The sequence below is a fragment of the Bubalus bubalis genome, chromosome 1, assembly GCF_019923935.1.
Source record: "Bubalus bubalis isolate 160015118507 breed Murrah chromosome 1, NDDB_SH_1, whole genome shotgun sequence".
Classification (NCBI taxonomy): domain Eukaryota; kingdom Metazoa; phylum Chordata; class Mammalia; order Artiodactyla; family Bovidae; genus Bubalus; species Bubalus bubalis.
The window spans coordinates 44,283,536-44,311,123 of NC_059157.1; the positions used below are offsets into that span (position 1 = coordinate 44,283,536).

Sequence of the window (27,588 nt, forward strand, 5' to 3'; positions counted from 1 at the left end):
CTGGAGAATCCGTGACCCACTGTGAACTGAGCATCTGGCACTTGTAACTATGGACTAAGGTACCACTCTGTCCCAGCAAAATGCCATCTGGTATCTTCTGTTCTAAGACAATACCTTATCCCTGGTTTTCCAAAGGGTTTACAAACACTCTCGGTAAAGATCATATGCAAGGGAAATCAGCAACAGACAGCATTCTTCTTCTTCAAAATGGAAGACCTAGCTGGGAAAACCCAGCAGGAACAACAGAGCAGGATGAAATCTGCACAGTTTCCCACAGACACATGAATATAAATGTTGGTAAGATTCCCAGACTGGCTCCCATCCAAACAAACAAGAAAAGATTAGCCCACAGCGGTACCTAGGACCCTGGAAACTTCAGCTTAAACTCACAGTACAGACACCTCTGCAACCTTAGAAATTCCAGGTGCTTTGGGAGTTCAAGACCATGGACACAAGACTACCCTCCTATAAACCAGACCAGCCTGACTTTGGGTCTGGATTGTGTTTCAGAGAAGATCAGTAGAGAAGGAGCGAGTTAAAGAAGACGTAAAAAATAGATGAAGGCAGCTGGTGACGAGCAGCTCTAATCCAGACACCCCCTCAGCAGGCCAAAATGGCCCTGTTGCTGGTCACAGAAACAGCGTCCCTGGAGCTCAGCAACTGCTCAGAAGGAGTGAGAATTTGGGAGGAAGACAGAAGGGTAGTGTCATCTGCATATCTGACATTATTGATATTTCTCCTGGCAATCTTGATTCCAGCTTGTGCTTCTTCCAGCCCAGCGTTTCTCATGATGTACTCTGCATAGAAGTTAAATAAGCAGGGTGACAATATACAGCCTTGACAAACTCCTTTTCCTATTTGGAATCAGTCTGTTGTTCCGTGTCTAGTTCTAACTGTTGCTTCCTGACCTGCATACAGGTTTCTCAAGAGGCAGATCAGGTGGTCTGGTATTCCCATCTCTTTCAGAATTTTCCAGTTTGTTGTGATCCACACAGTCAAAGGCTTTGGCATAGTCAATAAAGCAGAAATAGCTTTCTGGAACTCTCTTGCTTTTTCCATGATCCAGCGGATGTTGGCAATTTGATCTCTGGTCCCTCTGCCTTTTCTAAAACCAGCTTGAACATCCGGAAGTTCACAGTTGACGTATTGCTGAAGCCCGGCTTGGAGAATTTTGAGCATTACTTTTCTAGCATGTGAGATGAGTGCAATTATGCTGTAGTTTGCACATTCTTTGGCATTGCCTTTTTTGGGGATTGGCTTCCCTGGTGGATCAGTTTAAAGCGTCTACCTGGAATGCAGGAGACCTGGGTTAGATCCCTGGGTCAGGAAGATCCCCTGGAGAAGGAAATGGCAACCCACTCCAGTACTCTTGCCTGGAGAATCCCATGGACAGGGGAGCCTGGAAGGCTACAGTCCATGGGGTCCCAAAGAGTCGGACATGACTGAGGGACTTCACTTTCACTTTTCTTTGGGACTGGAATGAAAACTGACCTTTTCCAGTCCTGTGGCCACTGCTGAGTTTTCCAAATTTGCTGGCATATTGAGTGCAGCCCTTTCACAGCATCATCTTCCAAGATTTGAAATAGCTCACCTGGAATTCCATCACTTCCACTAGCTTTGTTCATAGTGATGCTTTCTAAGGCCCACTTAACTTCACATTCCAGGAGGTCTGGCTCTAGGTGAGTGACCACACCATCATGATTATCTTGGTCGTGAAGATCTTTTTTGTACAGTGTATTCTTGCCACCTCTTCTTAATATCTTCTGCTTCTGTTAGGTCCATACCATTTCTGTCCTTTATCGAGCCCATCTTTGGATGAAATGTTCCCTTGGTATCTCTAATTTTCTTGACGAGATCTCTAGTCTTTCCCATTCTGTTGTTTTCCTCTATTTCTTTGCATTGATCGCTGAGGAAGGCTTTCTTATCTCTCCTTGCTATTCTTTGGAACTCTGCATTCAGATGCTTATATCTTTCCTTTTCTCCTTTGCTTTTCGCTTCTCTTCTTTTCACAGCTATTTGTAAGGCCTCCCCAGACAGCCATTTTGCTTTTTTGCATTTCTTTTCCATGGGGATGGTCTTGATCCCTGTCTCCTGTACAATGAGCAGGTTCTAATACATTCACGTGTTCTTTGTCGCTACATCCTTGATGAGACAGAGGCAGGGCAGTGCTATCTGAGGACCATCACTCTGAGCATGTCTGACAGTCACGACTCCAGGGGCAAAGCTGAGAATGGGAGCTCCTGTGAACATGCAAGGCCCGAAGGGACCTGAGATCCCCTTCCAAACTCGCAGGGCCCATGATGGCTCACCTTGCTGCCCACACAGGTGAGGCTCTGAGAACTGGACACACAGCACTAAGAAGGTGAAGAGCAGAAGCCTCCCTGGAAGTCCCAGAATCACAAGGAAGAGAGTTCCACAAGGCCTCCCCAAACTGCACTCAACGACCTGGATTAACAAACACACAGTCCTCTCCTGTTATTGGAGATGCTGTGCAGGAGCCACGTGAGCAGCTCTGGCGCATTCTCTCCTGTAACACAGGCTTCGCCGCCCGCCAAGCTCACCGTCCGCACCCTCCCAACCCAGGAAGAAGTGCAGCGAGCACTCGCACCAGAGCCGCGGGTTGTGTGTCAACGGTGGACCCATCTTTCCATCCATAACTGAACTCAAACTTCCCTTGAAAGCCCTTAACTTGTACTTCTTCCCAGTGCCAGCAAAATGCTAATTTGCAATTGATAGTCAATGCAAGTGTAATACACTCATGCATTACGTGCACTTTCTCAGCATAAGGGCTGCAAAGTGGGAACACGAAGTTCCCGGGGAGACGCCCTCCTCTCCTGAAGCTGAGAGCCGTGCCATGCTTCATGGGCTCCCACTTCCCAGGGAGCTGAGGACACAGCCTCTCCATACTAATTACATCTGGTGCTTGAGTTTCATAAAAGACAGAATGGACAACTGACAAGTTCTGAGTGTCTTACAGAATCCTCCCCCACAGCCAAGCCCTGCCCCCCAAGTCACTCAGCCTCCAGCCCTGCTTCCTCATCTGCAAGAGTTGACTGAGGGGGTCTCAGAGCTGCTCTCACTTTCAATCAAGAAATACTGGATGAAAGATTATGTATCAGTGCATAAATTTTGTAAAGTTCAGGGAACTCTGCTCAATGTGATGTGGCTGGATGGGAGCAGAGTGTGGGGGAGAATGGATACATGTATACGTGCTGGCTGAGTCCCCTTGTTCATCTGAAATCATCACAACATTGTTAATCTGCTATACCCCAATACAAAATAAAAAGTTAAAAAAACAACGAATCACACGAGGACATTATTTTTCATACTGTTCACACAAATAGCAGGGGGACAGACTGTGAGTAAAAATCAACTACAATATAAGGAAAACACTAATTCTAAGAGGTGAGATGGGGTGACATGTAGGGGGTCTTTAGGACAAGAGAGTGACTCTTGATGAGAAGGTGAGGGCGTCCAGGCTGGACTTGCGCGGACTGGAAGGCGCTGTTGGGGGTGGGGTCCCTGGCTGCAGAGGACACGGGTGTCAGAGGGACGGTTAGTGCTCCCCTTCACAGCAGCACTAGGTGTTGAGAAAGTGAACAGAAAAACAAGCAGAGCGACTGGATCAGCCTTGGTGGTGCAGACTCGAGGTGGCAGGCCCCAAAGCCGGGAGCCCCAACGACTTTATGCGCAGGGAAAGGCCGGATCGGGCCCCTCTGGGAAGGGTCTCCAGGGCTTCTGAATGTGCTGGGATAGGGGGCACAACAGAGAAGCAGCCAGTTGAGCTGGATCAGGGGACAACGGACACCAGACGGGAAGTGGGGTCAGCTCCCGAGTACCGCCGTCTGAGGCTGCTGTGCGGCGATGCGCCGACAGGAGGCACCTCTTCCACGGGCCATTTCCTCCTGGGGACCAGGGCGGAGCAGGACACTCGCTGAGCTGTGCTCACTAAGGCTCTGGGCAGGGCAGGCCTCTCCAGCCCTTGGGCCACAGTTCTGGAGGGACGATTTCAGGGTCCAAGCCTGAACCTGGCACAAACCAGACAGCAGTGTGAGCCAGGCCACGAGGCTGTCACCCTCATCCAGCCTCTCCCCTCCAAGGCCCCTGCCCCCAGAACTGATCCAACAGCCACTCTGTTCTGTGCCCCTCGTCTGCTCACCCCTCACACCCGACCGTCTCAGTCGAGCTGCTACATGTTCTCTGTCTCTTCCAACGCCACACACTTCTCTTTTTTCTGAAGGGTCCGAGTTTACAATTTTAACAAGCTCTGGGCACAAGACCACTCACCCCTGCTTGAAGCTGCAGACATCCACTGTTCTCTGTCCACTTCTCTTCAAGGGGAAGGGTCAGGCCCAGGGTGACAGTGGGCTCTAGAGGGCTGAGTCAACCTTAGGTGCTACAACGGCTCGTGACCGCCCCCCAGAGGCCGAAGCACAGAAGCCTACATCCAGAGTGTCTGTGAGCAGGTGCCACAGACCAGGAGAAAAGTTCCTTAGACAGGGGGCTGTACAAAAAAAGGTGGAGAAACGATCTTCCATCAGCCGTGAGCTCCCCCACAGTGAATCTCACTCTCACAGGCACCCTCAGTGTTTAGCCCAGAGCTGGACCCAGGGTATGGGCTGACAACATACAGACGGTCCTCTTTCCTACCCTGGCACCACCACGAGACCACATGACCACAGGACCACACAAACATGCGACCTCACGACCACACAGTCGAGGCAGAGAAGCAGAGGGACATGTGTGGCCCCTGAGCCAGAGAGGCACAGACACCACTGTGGCAGACACCAGGCTCCGTTTGTCAGTGGCGGGACAACTGTGTCTAATGGACAAACACCTGCACCCCAGGGCTCCCAAGAGGGCCCCCAACAGTCAGCCACCATGCGGGCCCTGACATGCAGAAGAGTGCTCAAACCCTGGCTTCCCACCGAGGCTCCAGGAAAGGGCCCCCAACTGCAAGCACAGCCCTCCAAAGGCATCTGTATTCCGCTCTACCTAAGGCAAGAAGGCTGCCTGCAGAGCTCTGCAGGGAACTGAGACCCATGGCAGGGATTCCCTTGTAGCTCAGTCAGTAAAGAATCTGCCTGCAATGCAGAAAAATCTGGGTTCCATTCCTGGGTCAGGAAGATCCCCTGGAGAAGGAAATGGCAGAATCCCATGGACAGAGGAGCCTGGTCCATGAGGTCACAAGAGTCGGACCATGACTTAGCAACTAAATCACAGCCACCAAGACCCATGGTGTCTCCTGAAAACACTATAGTCCTCAGTTTCTCTTTAAAAAGGAGATAATGTGCATCCAGAAGTTATCTAGATGACAAGATTCCTTGTCAAATTATTCAAATAATCAGTTTCCAATTTAATAAAGATATATTAGTAATAATGCAACTTAATGGCTGCTTACTATGGATGAGAAGTACACATGTTCACCACCAAACCTGTGCCCAGAATTCTATGAAGTGAGAGGAAAATGTCCAGAGGAGATCGTGCACGAGGCCAGGCTGCTTGTCATCTGTTTAAGAGCCGTGATCTGTGGAGGAGCTGAGGCACGCGGGGAGAGGGGTTAGCAGCAAAGGGAGCCCACAGGGAGCCCACAAACCGTGACTTTACAGAGGCTTCAAGTCAGTAGGTGACAAGAGGCAGGAGGGTCACCCAGCAAGAGACAGTGGGCAAGCACACAAGCAGACAGGAACAGTTCCTGGCCACCAGGGGACAAGAATCCCGCCCACGAGGGGAAGGACCACGCACTTTACTCTCAACAAACATCACCAACGCCGCAGCAAACCTACACTGAGAAACACACGTGCTCACACACACAGATGGGCACACAACATGCACACACGTGCAGGCACACAGATACACACACAGGTCTCCCTGTGGTGAACACCAGAGCAAGCGTCCTGCCAAGCGAATCTCTGTCTCTCCTTCCACGGGCAGCAGGACAATGCCTGCCAGACTAGGGGTGGGGAGGGGATCAGCTCCATCCCTGGGAGCATCAGCTGCTGCAGGTCGGGGCAGGTTGGCAGGTCCCGAGGCAGCAGCCATGTAGTCATTGAGAGCCACCGGACTCAGGGGATCAGGAATAAATGGACATTACACAACGTTCCTCCTCCAACAAATCACCTTCTTGTCTCTAAAGAAATGCTCCCTCTGGACAATAGCCCTGAACAACTTCAACAGCTCAAAACCTTTCAGGACACGGGCCCACAAATGTCCTCACATGGGACATTTGAGTGTGTTTCAGCAGTGACATGCCGCTTGGCTCCATGTTCCTAACAAAGTCATGAGGAGGATGAGGAGTCTTCTGCAAAAATGCATTTCCCACGTGTGTTTCTCAGTGTAGGTTTGCTGTGGCATTGGTGATGTTTGTTGAGAGTAAAGTGCGTGGTCCTTCCCCTCGTGGGCGGGATTCTTGTCCCCTGGTGGCCAGGAACTGTTCCTGTCCGCTTGTGTGCTTGCCCACTGTCTCTTGCTTGTGTGCTTGCCCCATGTCTCTTGATATGGGAGTGTCTAACAGCACAGAGATCTTCAGATGGCAGCCAGTGTGTGGGGCACACGAGATTAACAAGCAGGCACCAGGAATAGGGTAAGGTGGCTTCCTTTAAAAAGTGGCCCCATTTTAAAAGTTTTCTTAAATGTCATCCCACGGCATGGTCTTATCAATGTGCTTCTTCCGTGTAAGCACTGCAGAGGCTTTAATTAAAGCAAGTAGCAATGCTTATCCAATTACAGTAATTATAACATTAATTTACAATATTGAAGCCCTTTTAATAATCCAGAGCGAGTTCACAGTTAATAGCAACTGTTTGATATTCATCATTACCAAATGCATTTTTGCAGAAGACTCCTCATCCTTCTCATGACTTTGTTAGGAACATGGAGCCAAGCGGCAATAGGTGTCACACAAGCTGAATTCGGCAGTTTCTGACCTATCTTCCAACTCCCAGGTCAGCCAACATCAGACAGGCCTCATCCTTCCCTCCTGCTGCTCACTAAGTCCCTTTGTCATGTCACTGCTTCCCCAAACCCGCCTGCCCCACCAAGCTCACCCCCTCCAGAGCCAGGAGCCCCCGCAGCCCCATTCACTTGTTTCAGGTTGGAAGCAGCAACCAGCTCCCAGGGGAAGGGGTCCAGGACGAGGTGAGACATCCAGAGAAGGTTCTGTGTCAATCTCTAGGGAGGAAGCAGCTTACTCAAGACAAGGTCCGTGGGTGGGGGTCTCCAGGGAACCCTCAACCCAATACACATCAAGCTGCCTCCAGTCTCTTGAAATTCTAGGTCAAACCACACAACCAACCTCAAGAGTCTCAGAAAAATATCCAGTGGGAAGCCCATTAATAAACATTTACTTCTGGTGTCAATGGGAAAAGTGTCTGTTTTTCAAGGGTGCACCCCCTGCTAGGCCCTGAATGGATCACGGCCCGAGTCAGGGACCCAGTTCCTGACAGGAAGGCCGTGGAGGTGATAAGCGATAGCCTGATACAGAAACCATGACCGGAAAACGTGGCAGGGTCCCCAAGACACCAAGTGTCAGAGAGGGTGGGGCATGCCCAGACCTCATGGTGTCGTTGGATGGATATAAAGAAGCATAACGCAAGGATGACTGTGCACATCCTTTCAAAGTTAAACACACCAGCATGGACCAGCAGTTCCACTCCCAAAATTTACCCAAGAGAAATGAAAACCTTCATCCACAGATGGTTTATCTTGTTCATGACAGCCAAACGCTGGTAATAGCCCATGGAGAAGGGATAAACACGGCCATGGTCTGTTCACAGTCAGACGGTGGAGTCCTGACCAGTAATAACAGGAGACAGCTACAGACTGACCTGTCAACAACATGAGTAAGTCTTTAAAGACATTATTTTGAGTGAAAGAAACCCGTCATGTGCATTCCATGTGGATCCACTCTTTTTAAAAGAAGAGGCAGAACTACTCTAAGGTGACAGAGTCAGAAAGTAACCGCCTCTGGGGACCTCAGGAGGGAAACTTCCCAGAAACGGGCATAAAGGAGGTTCTAGGGCCCTGCTCTCTATCTTGTGTGGGGGGTGTTTACATGGTCACGTACAATTGTCAGAAATCGCCTGAGTACTTAAATCCGTCCATTTTATTGAACGTAAATGACTCCTCCCCTTCATGGATCACAGCCTTGTCATGGTGAAGGAGTTCACGTAACTCAGTGAAGCCATGAGCCATGCTGGGCAGGGCCACTCAAGACAGATGGGTCTCAGTGAACAGTTCTGACAAAATGTGATCCACTGGAGGAGGGAACAGCAAACCACTCAAGTACTGGCTTCCCTGATAGGTCAGTTGGTAAAGAATCCACCTGCAATGCAGGAGACCCCAGTTCAATTCCTGGGTCTGGAAGATCCCTTGGAGAAGGGATAGGCTACCTGCTCCAGTATTCCTGGGCTTCCCTTGTGGCTCAGCTGGTAAAGAATCTGCCTGCAGTGTGGGAGACCCGGGTTCAATCCCTGTGTAGGGAAGATCCCCTGAAGAAAGGAAAGGCTACACACTCCAGTATTCTGGCCTGGAGAATTCCATGGACTGTATAATCCATGGGGTCACGAAGAGTCGGACACAACTGAGTGACTTTCACTTTCACACTTTCACTTTCCAGTATTCTTGCCACAAGAACCCCATAAACAGTTCATTTGCTCCTTCCTTCATTCAGTCGCCCAGTTGTGTCCGACTCTGTGATGCCGTGGACTGTCCCTCGCCATCTCCCAGAGTTTGCCCAAGTTTATGTTTGTTGCATCGGTGATGCCATCCAGCCATCTCATCCTCTGACGCCCTCTTCTCCTTCTGCCCTCAGTCTTTCCCAGCATCAGAGACTTTTCCAATGAGATGTCTGTTTGCATTAGATGACCAAAATACTGCAGTTTCAACTTCAGTATGAGTCCTTCCAGTGAATATTCAGGGCTGATCTCCCTGCTGTCCAAGGGACTTTCAGGAGTCTTCTCCAGCACCACAGTTCAAAGGCATTAATTCTTTGGCGTTCTGCCTTCTTTACAGTCCAGCTCTCCACAACCATACATGACCACTGGGAAGATGACCATAGCCCTGGCTATACAGACCTCTGATGGCAGAGTAATGTCTCTGCTTTTCAGCATATTGTCTAGGTTTATCATCGCTTTCCTGCCAAGAAGCAGTCATCTTCTGATTGCATGGCTGCAGTCACCGTCCAGAGTGGTTTTGGAGCCCAAGAAGAGGAAATCTGTCACTATTTCCACCTCTTCCCCTTCTATTTGCTATGCAGTAATGGGGGAAGATGCCAAGATCTTAGTCTTTTTAACATTTAGTCTTAAGCCAGCTCTTTCACTCTCCTCCTTCACGCTCATCAAGAAAGAGACTCTTTAGTTCCTCTTTGCTTCCTGCCATTAGAGTGGTATCATCCACATATCTGAGGTTGTTGATGTTTCTCCCACCTATCTTGATTCCAGCTTGTAACTCATTCAGCCTGGCATTTCTCATGATGCGCTCAGTGTATAGGTTAAACAAACAGGGTAACAGCAGACAGCCCTGTCATACACCTTTCTCAATCTTGAACCAATCAGCTGTTCCATACAGAGTTCTAACTGTTGCTTCTTGACCCGCACACATGTTTCTCAGGAGACAGGTAAGATGGTCTGATATTCCCATCTCTCTAAGACCTTTCCACAGTTTGTTATGATCCACACAGTCAAAGGCTTTAAGCATGGTTAATGAAAAAGAGATAGCTGTTTTTCTGAAATTCCCTTGCTTTTTCTATAATCTGGTGAATGTTTGCAATTTAGCTCCTCTTCCTTTTCTAAACCCTTTTCTAAACTTGGGCATCTGGAAGTTCTTGGTTCATATACTGCTGAAGCCTGGCATGCATGCTTACTAGCATGGGAGATGAGTGTGATTGTCTGATGGTTAGCACATTCTTTGGTACTACCCTTCTTGGAAATTGGGATGAGGATTGACCTGTTCCAGTCTTGTGGCCACTGATGGGTCTTCCAGAGTTGCTGAAATAATGCATGCAAAACTCTGATGGCATCCTCCTTTAGGGATGTGAATAGTCTGCTGGAATTTCATCACATCCAGTAGCCTTATTAACAGCAGTGCTTCTTAAGGTCCACTTGACTTCGCACTCCAGAATGTCTGGCTCTGGATGACTAACCACACCATCACAGTAATCTGGTTCATTAAGATCTTTTTTTGTACAGTTCTTCAATGTATTCTTTCCATCTCATCTTGATCTCTTCAGCATCTACTCGGTCTCTACCATTATTTTCCTTTTACTGTGCCCACCTTTGGACAGAATGCTCCCTTGATGTTTCCAATTTTCCTGTAGAGATCTCTAGTCTTTCCCCCTTTGTTGTTTTCTTCTATTATTAAGCACTGTTCATTGAAGAAGGCCTTCTTGTCTCTTCTAGCTGTTCTTTGGAACTCTGAGTTTAATTGGAGGTATCCTTCCCACTCTTTCTGGGGGGATGGTTTTGTTCGTTGCCTCCTGTACATTACAGACCTTTGTCCACAGTTCTTCAGGCACCTGCTAACTAGATCTAGTCCCTTGAATCTATTCATCATCTCTACTATGAATTCATACGGGATTTGATTTAAGTCATTCCTGGCTGGCCTAGTGTTTTTCCTGGTTTTCTTTAGTTTAAGCCTGAATTTTGCTATGAGGAGCAGATGACCTGAGCCACAGTCAGCTCCAGGTCTTGTTTTTGACAGTATACAGCTTCTCCATCTTCGGCTACAAAGAATGCAATCAATTTGATTTCGGTATTGACCATTTGGTGATGTCCATATGTAACGTTGTCTCTTGTGTTGTTGAAAAGGGTCTTTGCTATGACTAGTGTATTCTCTTGGCAGAATTCAGTTAGTCTTTACCCTGCTTCATTTTGTTCTCCAAGGCCGAACTCGCCTGTTATTCTAGGTATACCTTGACTTCCTACTTTTGCATTCCTATCCCCAGTGATGAACAGAACATCTTTTTTAGGTGTTAGTTCTAGGAGGTCTTCTAGGTCTTCATAGAACTGATCAACTTCAGCTTCTTTGGCCTCGGTGGTGGGGGCATAGGCTTGGATTACTGTGATGTTGAATGGTTTGCCTTGGAAATGAACTGAGATCATTCTGTCATTTTTGAGGCTGCACCTAAGTACTGTATTTCAGACTCTTCTGTTGATTATGAGGGCTACTCTGTTTCTTCTATGGGATTCTTGTACACAGTAGTAGATATAATGGTCACCTGAATTAAATTCGCCCATTCCTGTACATTTTAGTTCACTGATTCCTAGAATATCAATGTTTACTCTTACCATCTCCTGCTTGACCACGTCCAATTTTCCTTGATTCATGGACCTAACATTCCAGGTTCCTATGCAATACTGTTCTTTGCAGCATGAGATTTGTCTTTGATCACCAAACACATTAACAACTAAGTGTTGTATCTGCTTTGGCCCAGTCGTTTCATTCATTCAGGGGCTATCGGTAATTCTCCTCTACTCTTCTCCAGTAGCATATTGGACACCTTCAGACCTGGGAGACTATCTTTTGGTGTCATACCTTTTTGACCTTTTATACAGTTTGTGAGGTTCTCACAGCAAGTATACTGGGGTGGTTTGCCATTCCCTTCTCCATTAGATCACATTTTGTCAGAACTCTCTGCTATGACTTATCCATCTATAGCCCTGCACGACATGGCTCATAGCTTAACTGAGTTACACAAGCCCCTTCACCTTGAAGGGGCCATAAACCATATGAAACAGCAAAAGGATATGACACCAGAAGATGAGCCCCTCAGGTTGGAAGGTGTACCATATGCTACTGGGGAAGAGCGGAAGGCAATTACAAACAGCTCCAGAAGAAATGAAACATCTGGGCCAAAGCAGAAATGATGCTGAGTTGTGGAAAATTCTTAAAGAGATGAGATTACCAGACCACCTTATCTGTCTCCTGAGAAACCTGTATGTGGGTCAAAAAGCAACAGTTGGAACCAGACATGAAACAACTGTATGGTTCAAAATTGGGTAAGGAGTGTGACTAGGCTGTATTCCGTCACCCTTCTTATTTAACTTATATACAGAGAACATCATGTGAAATGCCAGGCTGGATGAACCACAAGTTGGAACCAAGATTGCTGGTAGAAATATCAACAACCTCAAATATGCAGATGACATCACTCTAATAGTACAAAGGAAGAGGATCTAAAGAGCCTCTGGATGAAGGTCAAAGAGGAGAGTGAAAAAACCTGGCTTGGAACTTAGCATTCAAAAAAACTAAGATCATATAGCATCCGGTTCCATCACTCCATGGCAAATTGAAGGGGTAAAAGTAGAAGTAGTGGCAGATTTTATTTTCTTGGACTCCAAAATCACTACAGATGGTGACTGCAGCCATGAAATTAAAAGATGCTTGCTCCTTGGAAGGAAAACTATGACAAACCTAGACAGCATATTAAAAAGCAGAGACATCATTTTGTCAACAAAGGTCTGTATAGTCAAAGCTATGGTTTTTCCAGTAGTCATGTATGGATGTGACAGTTGGATTGTAAAGAAAGCTGAGTGCCGAACAACTGATGCTTTTGAACTGTGGTGCTGGAGAAGACTCTTGAGAGTCCCTTGGACAGCAAGCAGATCAAACCAGTCCATACTAAAAGAGATCAACCCTGACTATTCATTGGAAGGACTGATGCTGAAGTTCCAATACTTTAGCCACCTGATAGGAAGAAACTGACTTATTGGAAAAGATCCTGATGCTGGGAAAGGTTGAAGGCAAGAGGAGAAGGGGCGACAGGATGAGATGGTTGGATGGCGTCACTGACTCAATGGACATGAGTTTGAGCAAACTCTGGGAGACAGTGAAGGACCGGGAAGCCTGGCATGTTGTAGTCCATGGGGTCCCAAAGAGTTGGACACAACTGAGCGACTGAACGACAACAAAACCATAATTATTCCTCAGTAAAAACTTATGAACGAAGTGACCTCAGGTATTCCGTAGGGATTTGCAAACAGGCACTCGCAGTTATGGAGACCTCGTGGACAAAGGGTCCCTGACCTCTGAGAACAAGAGGCAGGTGAGAGAGCAGGGAAGCGTCTGGTGCCAGGTGGCTCTGGGGGAGGGAAGGTGGTCCCAGGACAGAGCCTGGGAGAGGGCCGTGCAGGGTCCAGCAGGGAGCAGGCAGGGGTCGGGGCTGGGAGAGGAGCTGAGCAGCAGCACTGGACAGGGGTCAGGGGTCAGACGGTGGAAAGACTTACAACTCGTGCCCAGGAGTCTCAGCTGTCCTACTGGCGGCTGGGAGTTGGTGAAGGATTTCAAATAGGAGAAAGGGTGAGCAACCAGGCCTGTGCCTTTGTGAATTAGGAGTCCTGAGTCCAGGGCTCAGGCTGAAGCTGTGCCCAGAGAGCAGCACTGAGGGTCTGAGAGTCAGCAGGAGAGACTGTTTTCCTCAGAGCCCAATATGTCCCCTGAAAGATTTCACAAATGGTGCAAAAACCAAGAAAGAATCCAACCAGCCACACAGAAATCCTGAGAATTTCCTGCAGAGCAGAGGGCAATTTGGACGGATTGGGGGCCATGCGAAGTGGCCAGTGGGGTGATGAGGATGCAGAGACCAAGTGGGTCCCTGGCAACACAGCCTGTCCTCACTTTTGGGGTCCCTGAGCCTGAACTCACCTACCTACTAAAATTCATCTGTGTTGTATCCCAAAATCAATACTCGAATTAGAGTAATCTGCACAGAGTGACAATACACAGAAAGCTCTGGTGCACACAGCCCTGGTGCTGTGCTAAGTCGCTTCAGTCATGTCTGACTCTTTGCGACCCCATGGACTGTAGCTCGCCTAGCCCCCTTGTCTATAGGATTCTCCAGGAAAGAACACTGGAATGGGTTGCCATTTCCTCCTCCAAGGGATCTTCCCGACCCAGGAACTGAACGCGTGTCTCTTGTCCCCTGCACTGGCAGACAGGGTCTTTTCCACTGTGCCCCCGTGGGGCTCAGTCACGCCTTCCCCCTTCTGGCCCTGGCACCACTGGTGTCCTTATCACACTCAGCTTGTGGCAGTTTCCCACTTTTTATAGGTGATTTCACTGCTGAAAATGCCCTAACACTCCATGTTGAAGTCCTCTCCAAGGTCCCCAAGTCCAAGAAAACTGTGACGTGTCTTAAAAAACAGAGAAAGCATGTGTGTTAGATAAAGTTTGTTCAGGTGCAAGTTACAGCACTGTTTGCCATCAAGTTCAAGGAGCAGATCAATAACATACATTTAATAAGGTGCCTTTCAACAGACACATACGTAAACACGGTCCTATATTGATCGGCCAATAAAAACATGATGCGAGCCCACCACTCTGTCTTCAGTGGCGTCACAGAACACAGCCACCAAAGAAGGAAGCACTTAGGCTTCTGAAACAGCCCCCCTCCCTGTATGCTGTGCTAAGTCCTGGGGGAGCTGGATCTCTCCCCAGGCTGCCCAGAGGGTCTCAGGGCAGCTAACATGACCCAGGACAGAGGGAGGGCAGAGCCTCCCCAGGTCACTGTCACCGGACACGTAGCGGCTGGCTCCAGCCTGATTCAGATCACTGGGGAAAATTCTGTTTGTTAGAAACAATACTTGTCATCAGGCCCAAAGGATTTCAGAAGCACAGATGGGACAGACAACCGGCATTCAGCATGAGGACATCATGACAGGATGGAAGGGCACCTGACTCCACCAACAGAAGAGAAGCAGAGAAACAGCCCTTGTGACACCAACGTGGCAACGGCATGTGCTAGGAAACGGTGCCCCAAATTCTGTGAAAAAGACCTGAATAAAGGCATCTGAAGTGAAAACGTAGCAATGGTGATAAAGCAGGAGGACAGGCTGAGGGCCCTGAGGCGCAGTTACAAGCCGGCGGACACCTGGGATTCCACTAGGAAACTGCACATGACACGGGTTTGATAAACACGTCAGATCAGATCAGAGTGGGGAGGAAGGGCCGAGGGAAGAGGGGGCGGCTAGGGCGGTGGGGGGGGGGTGGCTAGGGAAGGAGGTGATGGTGGGGAGAAGGGGCCAGAGGAGCAGGGGACAGGAGAGGTGGGGGCAAGGGAGGTGATGGTGGGGAGGACGGGACCACAGCAGGAGGGGTGGGCAGACAGGGGGCTAAGGGAGGGAGGGGCCAGGAAGAAGGGCCGGTGGTCCCCAGAGACGTCAGCACGGCCACCACCGCCATCAAGACCAAGAGCACCCACAAAGAAACACAAACTGTCATCAGGCTGCTCGCAGGTGCACAGCAGCGGTTGTGAAGGAAAATGACTGTGAATTTTCATTCCAATGCTCAGTAAAATTAGATTTTATGTGGGAATAAAATATTTTTAGTCACCGAGGATTCTGAAAGCTTTCCCACTCACAGATGTTAACAAAGGCTCTCTACAGAAGACAGATACCAGCAAAGTGAAAGAATAAAAATTAAGAAGGAGACACAGGAGAAAAGCCAGCAGCAAATGAAACAGGGAAGGAAGCTGGCACGGCAGACCGGCTGCACCCGAACGTGTGGCCGGGAGTCCCCGGAGCTGAGGGTCTGTCACCATAAAGGGTGGGGGGCACGACAGAGTCCTGCTGGTCCAGGGAAGACACTGACAAAATACCAGTCAAATGGGCTGAACTCAAAGACACTACACTCCATCAATGAAAACACAAAACCCTCCACACACCAGGAGTAAACGCACCTGAGGTGTGTAGACACAACATACCCCAGGTGGTTCAGGGTTAGAATACTGGTTACTTTATACAAAAGGCATTAGGGGGAAAGTAAATTAGGAGTATGGAATTAGCAGACACACGGCGCCATCACCACTACACATAAAACAGACAAGCAACAAGGCCTGCAGTGTAGCACAGGGAACTTACAGTCAACATCTTGTAACAACCTAAAATGGAAAAGAATCTGAGAAGAATATATAACTGCACTATACCCCTGAAACTAACACAATATTGCAAGTCAACTATGCTTCAATAAAAAAAGAAGATTCCTCAGGGAGGAAAACAAGGCATAAAAGAAGTGGAGAGAAATCCATTCACACAGGTTCTGAATAAGTTTTCCTGACTTTTAAAATATTCTGCACACTAAGATGAGGGGGAAATTTGTTTAACTGCTAAAAGGTTGTTTAACTCAGACCTATGACAAACAATCATGCTGTGATGAAATGTTAAAGTCTTTTTTGTGAGTGTCCAAAAGTAAAGGATATCGTGATTATTTTGGTATTTAACACAATACTACCTGTCGTAAACCATGCCATAAGACAAATAAATATTTAAAAATAATGAAAGGAAAAAATAAAATTAGCACTCACTGAGGATTTATCTACTTAGAAAATCCCCCCAAAAGATTTTAAAAAAATTTAAGAAAAGGAATTTCCCTGGAGGTTCAGTGGTCAGGACTCCAAGCTTTCACTGCCAGAGTTCAGGTTCAGTCTCTGGTCAGGGGATGAAGGTCCCACAAGACATGCAAGAAGGCCAAAAAACCTGAAAGTCCAAGGGTATCAATTGACAACCAATAAGCAATTCTTCAATAAGACAAGGAATACCATAGCAGAATCCTAAAAACAGGAAAAGAATACAAAAAGGTGACTTATAAAATAATGACAAATATCATGTAAATACTAATATCGAATAAAATTATGTAAGTATGCTCAACATCACCGGTAATCTTGGATTTCAGTTAAAACAATGGTAGGACACCTCTTCATCAGGGTAGAAACTGTGGAAAGTGGATAAAGTTTCAACTGGTAAACACTCTACCTATCAGTTATATGCTTGAATACTCATTGATTCAGCAACTTCACGTATTAAGCAATTCCACATATTCAAAAAGACGAGTATGCAAGGTTGACTATTACAACACTGCTTATTCCAGAATGGGGGGGTGGGGGGCAGAAACAGCCTGTGTGTCCATCACCAGGGGAACATAAGCAGACACCGTGTATCCACACCACATGGACTGTGCACATGAAGCTGTGAGCAAAGGGGCTAACAGGACATGACAGCTAAACGTGACACCGATCCTCACCTGGAGTCTGCGCAAAAGGGGAAAGGCCAGAAAAGACGGGTTGGGTCAACTGACAAGAATGGAGTGTGGGTGGCAGATAAGCTGCACACAACTGCCTGGTGTGAAGTTTACAGTGATCCCTGTACTGTGCCTGCGGACTGAGTCTCCCTACTCCTAGGAAACACACTGAAAGACCTGCAGGTGACCTGCAAGGACATTTCTCACTTACACTCACGTGGTTCACAAAAAATACACAGTGTTTGTGAGCTGTGTGCAGAGAATGGAGCGCGAGTACAGACAAAGCAAGGGTAAACAATGACCATGGGTGAACAGGGGTGAGATTCTACTGGTCCTTTCCTGAAATTTTCCTCAGTCTGAAACTAAAAGATTTGGAATAAAAAGGTTTCTTTAAATGAATAAAGCATATTTTATGCACATACATTAAAATAGAAAGCTGTTCAGCACATTAAGTGAGAAAACTAGCTGGAGAATATGATGCACAGCAGGACCATATTTATGTTAGAAGCTACAGGGACACAAGTACACACTCATAACAGCTACATTTATTCCCACCAGTACCCAGAATCGCAGTACAGCAGGCGGGGGGAGATAAGAACCTGGGGGCTTAGAAATTTTGCATTCAACCATGAATTCCCAGAGTGTTTTCAACTCTCTTAAGAACATGCTCCTTGTTGAACTATTTGCACTTGACAACACTGGCGAGGGTGGGGCGGGGAGTTGGAGACTGTGGGGAAGGTGAGGACTGAGGACCCCCCAGCTTTTCACTGCAGAAAACCACCCGGGGGTCACACGCCCACAAGGTTGGGAGTGGAGGCGTCGTTCTCCCAAAAAACCTGCAAAATGCCAGGTGCTGCGGTTATTACTGATCATCACTTTTTTCCTTCAACTTCTCAATATCCTCCAAGTTTTCTATGATGCACTTCTATTACTTTGAAAATTGGGCAAATGATATAAACTAAATAATGTAATTACATCTCAACATCAACTATAACAAAGGATGGTTCAAAAACATGAGTCAAATGAAGGTGGAAAAGTGGAGAGAGCAAATGGGTTTTTTCCCCCAGAAAGAAATAGAGAATGGGGACACGTATGACTGGCTTCCTGGCAGCACAGGCCACATGCAAATCTTTCACAAGAGGAAGTCTCTTCGAGTTTAACCTGGGCATGAGGTAAACCAACCATCTAGGTACACAGTCACAGGATACCCGACCTCCAGGCTTCTCTGTTTATAGTGTTTCTATCTTCCACAGATGGAAACCAGGAAGGAGCAGGAAGGAAGCATTCCAGTGCTCAAGGGTGGGAAGTGGAGACGAGTCCCCACATAGACCCACTCAGCTTCCTCGTGTTTGGTCTCCTCATCCCATCTCGCTGTCACGGCTCCTTCATCCCTCCCCATTCCTGGACATCCAGGCCACCCTTCACTGACTGTCCTGGAAATGTGGCCCCCAAGACCTCCCGTAACGACTGTCTCCCCTTCCCTCCCCATCAAGGTTCTGTCCTTCTCTGTGACCCTGACAGGCTGCAAAGAAGGACCCAAACTTCCCTGGGGATCCGAGAATGTCCTTCCTCTTTCACAACCTTCCATCCCTGGCCCCGGGAAGGAGGTGCAGCCCCAGCCCCTTGGGAAGCTCTGTGGTCGCCCCAGCACCCCACTTTACACATGAGGAAACAGACCGCTGGCCATGCCACTGGTCCCAAGAGACTGGGGGGCAGCCCTGCCCAGGCAGGCCCATAGCCCCACCCGGCCCCCACAGCAGGACACCCTCAAGGACCGGGACCCACCAGCCTGACAACTGCAGGCACATGTCCAGCGAGACCTGAGAATGTGTGAGGAGCTCCAGACACTCAGTAGGAAGGACACACCCTGAGTCCCAAATGCAGGTGAAAAACCTGCTGAGTCAGTGGAGAAGGTGACTGGTGGCAGGAAAGGTCTGGTTGATGAGACCCAGGCCCCACAGGCACCGAGGGCCCCTAAGGGGGCAGGGAAGACCCTGGGCATCACCTGAAGCTCAGAGGCATCCCACAGGGAACAACGAAAACATAATAAAAACCCAGGGAAAAAAGTCACAAAGATGACTACTCCCTCTGATCAAGCAGAATGGAGCCTGTCATGACCGGATAAAAAAAGGAGGCTCTTGGTGAATTTCTCTATCACTGATACCATTCAGTTACATTAAAAAGGCTTCAGATTAAAATGCTGCCTCAGGTGAGGAAGGCTGAGTTCAACGTGAGAAGAAGGCAGAGCCCGTCCCTGAGTCCGCTCTGTGCACCACATCCCTGAGCGCTGCACACACCACACCAGCACCGTTCCTCGGGGTGCAAGATCTGACCTGCGGAATGCACACCTACAGTACTAAAGGTGGGTGATTTATACACAGCTCCTGACTCCTCCGAAGGATGAAAACACAACTGTGAGTCCCTCACAACCATCCCGGGAACAGTGAGATGGCCAAGGAACACTCCTGAGGCCCCAGGGTTCCCACGGCCAGACCACTGAAGACGGCCAGCCAGCACCGCAGAACTGCCCATTTCTCTACAGAATTAAGGATAAAAAAGGAGTCACGGGAAAACACAGGGTTTGGTTCTAGATTTGGGGGAAGGTAACAGCTTCATAACCTGTCAAGTGTAACTGTATTTCATCACTGAAAGGCACACATCTGACCAAGTGGTATTTTACTGATAAAGAGGGTTTCACTCAGCATGAACAGGGAAAGACCTAACATGATCACTCTGCGAGGGGCAGGCAAACCCTGACATCATCTCCCCAGATGTGACAGATAGAGTTCCGAGCCACCAAGCTTCCTGGGTCAAGGGTGCCAGGGTTCCGAGAGCTGTGAGGCTGCCCACTGGTCAAGGCCGGTCTGGACCAACAGGCAAAGAGCAAACAGGCCCAGCCCTGCCCTGGTACCCCTTCTCCAGAGCACCTCACGGCCTAGCAGGTACATACACAGGCGCCACCCGCCAACTCCAGCTGGTTCTGGGTGTCCTACAAAAGTGTCTTCTGAAATAAATCTCCAAGGTGAAAATTCTAGCAGAGGCTGAGACAGCAGTATCTGGTTTTGCTCTGGCTGCTAGCACATGTCCCCATGCTTCTGCAGCTGGAAGGCCAGGATCCAGGTGCTGGCAGTGGGGTCAAGGCGAGGTCCCCCCTCCCACCTTTCAGCCACCTTCTCACTCCACCTTCTCCAGGTACAGAGGTGGTTCTGTGTCTCTCCCCATAAGCACACTGATCCCACTTGTGACCCCATAACCCTGTTCACTTCCCAAAGGTCACATCACACTAACCAGGGCTTCACCACACTCACTATGAGGGGACCATCCACAGCAAGTCCCCACATAAAATGATCTGACCAAGCAGGGGCTCAGGCACCGAATGGCCAGGTGGGGCAAACCCACCCTGGGCCTCCCAGGCGGCTTCCTGCAAACACTTCCCACCTGTATCTTCACCCAAACTCAAGGATGAGAACTGGGTGGAGCAGCATCAAGCTGTTTCAGCAAAAGACCCATCTGATGGGACCTCTCTTGACCTTCCTTCCAATAAGCAAAGAACACGGAGGTCAAGAGAGGGGTAACAGGAATTCAATAAGCAAAGAACATAGCAGACAAGAGGGGGGAACAGGAATTCAACAACAAGCAGAGAACATGGAGGACAGAAGGGGGAACATGACTTCTTTTCTTAAACAGTGTAAGTGTATGGTTTCCAGTTCCAGAGACCAAAGTCCAGACATCTCAGGAGGAGGGTCAAGGTGCTGAGATGGGGGACTGGTCCTCTGCGGGGGGACACCAGGCCTCCCCACCTGATTTATGAAGACAGCATGGGGAACATAATACGTTCCTAAGAGTTTCATAGTATTAACTTTGCAGAAAAGCCCGGGACACACAGAGACGAGGGGCAGGAGAGCATCAGGACACAGGTGCAGAAACAGGATCAGGATGTGATCAGGCATGGACGTGGGCAGTACAGAAGAAACTGCCCGGCTCTTCAGGAAGCACTCAGTCCTAGAGATTGAGCAAAATCTGAATCAGGAAAGACAGATAAGCAGTAAGGATGGAGATTCGTTTCCTGAAAGAAAATTGTGAGCCTGTGAGATTAAAGGATCTGCTTGATTAAAGAATCTAAAATAATATCAAGTCCGGGGGCTACTTTAATAACGAAACAGAACAGAGAAAGAAAATTAAAAAAGAGAACTAAAGAGAAAGCTATTCTTTCCAGTTATAACTCACAAGAGACCAGAACCTGTCTTCCGGCTTCGCTGAGAGACCCTGTCTGACCTGAGGAGGTCCCTGGCTCCGGGCAGTGCCTGGGTCCAGTAGTTCCCCTCCAGCCAAGAAGGTATTTTTTCCATTGGCCTCAAAGAGACTGTACTAAAATATTAACACTAGTTTTATGATTTTTCAAAATCACTCAATTTTTAGAGTTTAAGTTCTATGATTGTCCATGTGAAATAAGCTGACAACCAGAACCCCTTCTGGACCACTTCTATCCCCTTAAGCCACACACAGCTCCTCCACATTCTTAACATTTTCTAAGAATCACCCTTTTGGGTGTATCTTTAGCTTTCAGTCGTGGGCAACAAGGATAAGAGTGGGGATCAGGACCACCAGGGCCTGAGGGGGCAAGGACTGAAGGCTATCGTGCCTGAAACTCAAGACACTGTCCAAAACACACTCAACTAGAGGGAGAACCTCGCACTGAGGTCGGTTCCATCCTCCCCACATCAGGGGTCATGCCACAGTGAACAGGAAATAAGGCTCATATTTTTGAAGCCTTTGAAGCGCTGGGCTTCAAAGATGCTTGGCCCTGGCTTTTTCTAGGATTCAGAGAAAATATTATACACAACCCTTGCATGTTTTTAAACTGGCATCTAAAAATTTTCTTTGTAAATTTAAGTGTCAACGGACATAGTATCTTATGTAATTGACATTGGACATTTTGAGAGAAAATTCTTATGTCACTCATATCAGCTGGAGTCTAAGTGCTGTACAGACTTCAGTCAGTTCAGTTGCTCAGTCATGTCAGACTCTTTGTGACCCCATGGACTGCAGCATGCCACACCTCCCTGTCCATCACCAACTCCTGGAATTTACTCAAACTCATGTCCATCGAGTTGGTGATGCCATCCAATCATCTCATCCTCTGTCGTCCCCTTCTCCTCCTGCCCTCAATCCTTCCCAGCATCAGGGTCTTTTCAAATGAGTCAGCTCTTCACATCAGGTGACCAAAGTGTTGGAGTTTCAGCTTCAACATCAGTCCTTCCAATGAATATTCAGGACTGATTTCCTTTAGGATGGACTGCTTGGATGTCCTTGCAGTCCAAGGGACTCTCAAGAGTCTTCTCCAACACCACAGTTCAAAAGCATCAATACTTTGGCACTCAAATTTCTTTACAGTCCAACTCTCACATCCATACGTGACTACTGGAAAAACCATAGTGAGAGGGTAACAGGCAGGAAGCCCAGGGGTTTCCAAACGGAGGAAATAGGCTGCAAGTGTCAGACATTTTTTCTCTCTCTTTTAAGCGGCAGGAGGAAGCAAAGTAGTGATATATTTTTTCCCCTTCTCTATACAAATTTAAAAAGAGGTTTCTCTTAAAATACTGTGTTGCTATAATGACACCTGGTTCCACCTGAAGTTAACTATTCTCAAACCTTGAGTTAACCAATGTATTTTTCTTATGGAAATGTTTGTCTTAAGCTATGTTAATGTACTATGCATTTACCCCAGACTCTGTCTTCAAGTCAGTTCTACCTAATGGCTCAGAACTGACTTGACAAACCAGTATGTTATACTCAAGACACTGTTCCCCTAATCTATGTAAATAAAACTATTTGTATGGTAATCTGCCTTTCTACAAGATTCAAGTCAATTGTTTTATGGCCTGGGATGACTCATCTGGTGCCAAGATTATCCCAAAATACATCTTATGGATGAGGGGCCTGATGCCATTCTGAGTTTTAAGACATTTCTTTCATTAACAGACTGATGGAGAAGGCAATGGCACCCCACTCCAGTACTCTTGCCTGGAAAATCCCATGGATGGAGGAGCCTGGAAGGCTGCAGTCCATGGGGTCACTGAGGGTCGGACATGACTGAGAGACTTCACTTTCACTTTTCATTTTCATGCATTGGAGAAGGAAATGGCAACCCACTCCAGTGTTCTTGCCTGGAGAATCCCAGGGACGGGGGAGCCTGGTGGGCTGCCATCTATGGGGTCACACAGAGTCGGACACGACTGAAGTGACTTAGCAGCAGCAGTGACTATATAACATCCAGCTAAAAACTAGCAGGGGGACTCTTTCTGCCCCCTTCTGATGCCTATGTCAGAAGCTTTCTCTATCTCCTTTATACTTTAATAAAGCTTTATTACACAACAGCTCTGAGTGATCAAGCCTTATATCTGGCCCCGGACTGAATTCTTCTCCTCTGGAGGCCAAGAATCCCGGTGTCTTTTAGTGGTTCAGCAACAACCTTTCAATAGCCTTGACTAGACGGACCTTTGTTGGCAAAGTAATGTCTCGATTTTTCAATATGCTGCTTAGGTTGGTCATAACTTTTCCTCCAAGGAGCAGGTGTCTTTTAATTTCATAGCTGCAGTCACCATCTGCAGTGATTTTGGAGCCCCAGCCACTGTTTCCACTGTTTCCCCACCTACTTGCCATGAAGTCATGGGACCCAATGCCATGATCTTAGTTTTCTGAATGTTGAGCTTTAAGCCAACTTTTTCCCTCTCCTCTTTCACTTTCATCAAGAGGCTCTTTAGTTCTCTTCACTTTCTGCCATAAGGGTTGTATCATCTGCATATCTGCGGTTATTGATATTTCTCCTGGCAATCTTGATTCCAGCTTGTGCTTCATACAGCCCAGAGTTTCTCATGATATACTCTGCATATATGTTAATTAAGCTGTACAGACTTAATTACCAACTATCATCCACATAAAAACATGTGAGCAAGCTGGTTTCTAATTCTCAGGTTTGTTCTCAAATTCTCATTTTCTTCCCACCTTCCCACAGAACTGAATCCTCCTCAAACACAGATTTAAGTTCAAAAGTATGCTCTCCCTCTTTCTCTGTACAGATGCACACATGCACACATATACATGTAATGTGAAAATCAGAAACATACTCTCCAATTTTCTGGACATGAAGATAATAAATATTTTCTACTTGACTAAATTTTCATTTCTCTCAGACTTGCATAATTGACCCAAAGACATAAATATATTATAAATTTTGATGAACGAGTACTTTTTAAAAAAAATTTTCGCTGCTCAGCTTGCAGGATCTTATTTCCCTGACCAGGGATTGAACCCAGGCCCTTGGCAGTGAAAAACATCAAGTCCTAACCACTGGACCACCAGGGAAGTTCCTAATGAATATTAAATATTAACACTTAAAATTCAATTAGAAATGCATCTCAATGAAATAGTTTCTTATTCCAATTCATTAATGTATCCACGGATAAGTACTATACTACTTTTAGTGAATGAAACAGTTCATCATCAATGACTTTGTTAACAACTACAAGCATGGAGAAACTTACATTAACAAGTGGATGACAATGTAACCAGTACCTTGTTAGGGCAATGACCCTCAATTCTACCAGCAAAAAATATCTTTGTTAATTAGCTAACAACTCTATTATACCCTCTTTTAATTATGCTGAAAGCAGGCAGTGAGACATCAAAAATAATTTTTACCCATTCATTAGAGTCATTAACTGTATTAACAGCAACACTGCCATGGCAAAGCACTAAGGTTCAGGATGACAGGTGCAGGCTGTCTTTACGAAGGAGGAGAAAGGCAGAAATGAGACCAGGGTAGAGAAGAGCGGTGCAAGCACAACTCAAACACCTTTCAGATTAATACACTTCAGGAGAAAGAGCACATGTGAAACTTACATTCAGGAAACTAATTTCCTTAAAATGCTCCCATCATGTTCTCCATAAGAAGCCTGATGCACTGCCAGACAGAGCACCTCAGTTTGAAGACACTGAATTAAAATTACTAAATAACACAAATTCCCTTTCCTACTTAAAATGTCAACAATGTATCTGCCTTCTGCAATCAGTTTTGTAAACTCAGAAACAGTCACAGTGATATTTCCCTAGGTACACTATCTCATGAGATTACTTTAAAAATATGAAAACAACACTAAACCAAGACAAATGACAGAGATGTTCACGTGTATTTTAATTCCTTTCACCATGTTCTCCCCCTAGAATGAGCTTCTCACAGCAAGCCATCTTCCAGTGTTTCTGAGCAATTCAAAGTTTGTTTAAGAGTCTATAGCAGCAACAGACAAAGGTGACCCTACTCATAAGGTAGGGACGTTAAAGGAACTGTTAGGGGAAGCACACTGATCGAAACCGCCCACCCTGGCCAGGCACCATAGTAACCATTTGTATGAGTTGTTTTATGACAGGAGGTCCTGGTAAGGAACACGGAACTAATAAGCCTCCACCAACAGAAGAGTTCGGGAAAGTTCAAAAGGAGACACCACATGGCCAACCACCTCCCAGAATCCTCTCTGGCATTCATCTTGGCTGAACAAGGCGTGCACCACCAGGAAGGACTCTTGAGTCTGAATGATTGGCTAAAGACAACCCGGAAGCTAATCCCATCACCATAAAACCCGAGACGGCAAGCCATATGACAGAGCTGTTCTCCTGGATTCCCTTACCCTACTGCTCTCCACCCAGGTGCCCTTTTCCAATAAAATCTCTTGCTTTGTCAGCACGTGTCTCCTTGGACAATTCATTTCCAAGTGTTAGACAAGAGCCCAGTTTCGGGCCCTGGAAGGGATCCCCCTTCCTAAAACAGAACTGTTGGCAAGCAGAGTGAAAACTTTCCTTGGTCAAAGGATTCTTTCACTGTTAAATTATTTTCTAGAAAAATCAGAGCCTTGAGTGTAACCCAAGGAACATGGGCGGTTTTACTCAGTTCTGAAACAACTGGCAAATCCCTCCACTTGCCCCCACCACCCTGCTTTACCCTCCTGAGTAAAGTGGGTTAGCCAAGAACAGTTTCTGAGCCACGGGTCAGAGCCAAGATTTCTGGGGTGAGAACCTGCAGCTGAGAACACCATAAGAGGTGAATGGGATCTGGGGTGCCCACAGAGTCCCCGAAGGAGACTCTCAGAAATAGTTCTGCACCAGAAATACGGTAAGACAGGCATGTGATTAAGCAGACATAAATTCCTGTGAACTGTCCATGTAAGCAGCACAAACCAGGCCAGAGTCATCAATTGAGAGAAACAGCTGATAAAATTCATGCTCAAAGAGCCCTCGATTACCTTGACATATAAACTATAACTTCAGGTTTTTGACATATGTTGATTTCAATTTTCTGTAACAATAGTTTAACCCAAATTTGTTTCTCTTTTTATAAAGAATTAAAATGTTTTATTGAGCATTAAGTAGTGCAAGATTTACAGATTCAATTCAATCCCTATCAGTATACCAATAGCATTTGCTCACAGAACTAGAACAAATAATTTTAAAATTTGTATGGAAACATAAAAGACCCTAAATAGCCAAAACAATCTTGAGAAAGAACACAGAGTTAGAGGAATCACACTCTCTGACTTAAGACTATACTGCAAAGCTACAGTAATCAAAACAGTGTAATACTGGCATTAAAAACAGACATACAGATGAATGAAACAGAATAGAAAACCCAGAAATAAACCCACACTTATGGTCAATTAATCTACAACAAAGAAGGCAATACACATGGAGAAAAGTTAGTTTCTTCAATAAGTGATGCTAGGAAAACTGAATAGCTATATGTAAAAGAATGAAATTAGAACATTCTCTAACACCATACACAAAATTAAACTTAAAATGGATTAAAGACCTAAATGTAAAAACAGATACAATAAAACTCCTAGAGGAAAACATAGGCAGAACACTCTTTCACATAAGCTGTAGCAATATTTTTTTGGATCTATATCCTAAAGCAAACAAAAGCAAAAATAAACAAATGGGGCCTAATTAAAAGCTTTAGCATGGCAAAGGAAACCACTGATGGAATGAAAAGATAATGTACTTGAATAGAAGAAAATATCTGCAAATAATATGACCAACAAGAGGTTAATATCCAACCTATGTAATCAGTACACACAGCTCAATATATTAAAAAACTCAGTTAAAAAATAGGCAGAAAAACTTAATTTTTCCAAAGAAGACATACAAAGATGGCCAACAGGCACTGAAAAGATACTCAACGTCATTAATCATCAGGGAAATGCAAATCAAAACCACATAGAGATACCACCTCATACCTGTCAGAATGGCCATCATCAAAAAGAACACAAATCACAAATGTTAGAGAAGATGTGGATGAAAGGGAAGCCTCCTACACTGTTGGCAAGAACATAATTTGGTGCAGCCACTGTGGAAAACAGTATGAAGGCTCCTCTAAAAACTAAAAACAAAGCTGCCATATGATCCCACAACTCCACTCCTGGGTACATATCTGAAATAAACAAAAACACTAATTCAAAAAGATACATGCACCCCAGTGTTCATGGTAACAGTATTCATAACAGCCAAGACATGGAAGCAACCTAATTA

At 46.6% G+C, this 27,588-nt stretch overlaps 1 protein-coding gene across 7 annotated transcripts in view; it reads right to left on the bottom strand.

Moving 5' to 3' along the window:
* DLGAP2 (DLG associated protein 2) overlaps positions 1-27,588 on the bottom strand; it is a 635,944-nt gene that overhangs the window by 542,265 nt on the left and 66,091 nt on the right. For 2 of the 7 annotated variants that reach the window (XM_044939120.2, XM_044939124.2), the window contains exon 2: positions 4,288-4,504. The exons of the other annotated variants lie outside the window; for them this stretch is intronic. The gene's annotated coding sequence lies outside the window, so the exon portion shown is untranslated. The remainder of the gene's footprint in view (positions 1-4,287; positions 4,505-27,588) is intronic. 7 annotated transcript variants of the gene reach the window in all.